Here is a 2,404-nt window from a genome sequence, read left to right as displayed (position 1 = left end):
AATAATATTATAAATATAGTAAATACGGGAATCTAAATGCATAATTTAAATGCAAAAATTAAAAGCATAAATTTAAATTGCATAAATTTAAATTGTAGGAATTTAAATAGCATTAATAAAATCGGGAGGCTCAGCCTACCACATGATCCGAGGAGTTATAGACTATCATATTGATCATTTTCCAAAGTCCGAGGAGACATGGTCTACCATTTTGACTTTTACTTATTTCAAGGTCCGAGAAGACTTAGTCTACCATTTTTGACATCTTCTTTTTATTCACGGAGGCAAAGCCTACCACGTGTTTCTCTGATCGTGAAGGCATAGCCTACCATAACGATCAGGCGGGGAAGGCAGCGCCTATCATCCCGAAAAATAAACGGAGAAGCTCCAGCCTCTCACTCCAAAATAATAATAAAATTTAAATAAATTAAGTATATTGAAATACATAAATTTAAACATTACCTCAGCTGGTTTAAGAATTTTCGGATTGATAAGTCTCAGTTGGTCAGAGCCTCGTGCTAATAACGTGTTGTAAACTATAACGTGAGGTTGATTTATCTTTTGGAGTTTATAAAAAAGGAAAAGAGGGAGAGACAAGACGAGAGGGGAGAGGTTCGAGTGTGTGTAAGATAATTATTAAACTTAATTCATTTCTCTTCTTGTTACAAATGATCACATATATATAGTAAACCAAGTCGGTGGTTTTAACCGACTTTAAGAAGAAGACAAAACATAGGATAAACATTATCCTAATAGACAATTATAAACCAAGATATTTTACCAAAATATCTAACATAATTTTGATTCATGTGTGATTTTTTTTAAAAATAAACTTAATGGACCTATTCATAAAAAATCATGTTACATTTAATTTCTACTCTTATCATTTAAATTTTGGGTCTATCAGAAATTTTATTGGGCTATCAATAATTGAATATAAACAATAGATGATCCATTGGATTTATAGATAGTATAAATTAAAAATATATAATTTAATATTGTAATATTATACCTGCATATGTTAAATATTTAAATATTTGTCGATGTTAACTTTTAAAATTATAAATATTTTTTTTTAAATAACAAAAATTATATTATCTAACAATGATTAATCTTTACTACCTTAAACCAATGAAAACAAATTTTAATCTATATAGTTTATTTTAAAAATTAAACAAAAACTAAATTTTTAATTATTTACTCGATAATATAAATCTATGAAGCGAAAAGTTTAATTTTTTAAAAACTTTTTAAATTTGTGAAATGTTACAATATCTTTGAATATGACAATAAAACAATTTTTTTTTTTTTTTATAACGCAATATTTTACTAATCTTTATATTTATTGTTACGATTTTAATAATGAAATAATAATCCAAAAATATATATATATAAGAAGATACAAATACATGTGAAAGTTTGAAACAATCTATTCAATGAAAAAAATATACCGTAAACTTACTATGTTTTAAAAATTGATAGACACATATATATTATAATATATGCCAATTTAGAATTGAAAACAAAATATTTATATAAAAATAAATGAAAACAAAAATCTGCGCGATTGCGCGGGTAGAGATCTAGTGACTATTACATTTATATATCTATCTAATTTAATTTCCTTAAAATATTCTTTAGTTTTTTTTTTGTCATCAACTGTACTGACTCATATTGACTCTGTAAACCAAACCGGGTGATCTTCATCCATGTGAACGACAAAAGACGGTTGCTTCCTAGCACTGTGTGCTAGACCATCTGTCTTTGAATTTTGCGTCTGTGGTACATAGATAAGCTCTGATCGGGTGAAAAACTCTTTCAGGGTCTTGATGTCTTCCAAATAACTTGCAAAAGCTGGCCACTCCTCTGGTTCCGAAACCATCTTCACCAATTGAGAACAATCCGTTGCAAACGTAACCGGAAATTGACGTAAATTCCTCATACATTCCATTTCCCATAATAACGCTTCCATCTCTGCATGAAGAGGCACTACAAGAAAACGTGGGAGTAACGACTACGATTTACGACTACAAATGTGTAGTCGTAAATTACCTTCGACTTTACGACTAAGTTACGACTACCTGAATGTTCGTCGTAACTTAGACGTAATTTTGCAACTAATAGTTTTCATCGCAAATTGGTCGTAAACTAACTTTTCGTTTACGACTACACTTTCATGTAACATCAATGCTGCACCATCTGATTAACGACCAATTTACGAGGAATGCAGTTGCACATTGGTGGTTACGTTATTATCAAACGTAAATTCGTTGTAAACACAAAATCGAAATTTGCCTATAAATATGATCTTCTCCCTCATTCTTAAGATGCACAAAAAAAAACGAGAAAGAGTAAAAAAAAAAATGTCTAGAAATATCTATGACCTTCAGAGTTGGATGTATGT

The sequence above is a fragment of the Brassica oleracea genome, chromosome C7 (assembly GCF_000695525.1).
Source record: "Brassica oleracea var. oleracea cultivar TO1000 chromosome C7, BOL, whole genome shotgun sequence".
NCBI classification, from domain to species: domain Eukaryota; kingdom Viridiplantae; phylum Streptophyta; class Magnoliopsida; order Brassicales; family Brassicaceae; genus Brassica; species Brassica oleracea.
This window is presented reverse-complemented; position numbering follows the sequence as displayed.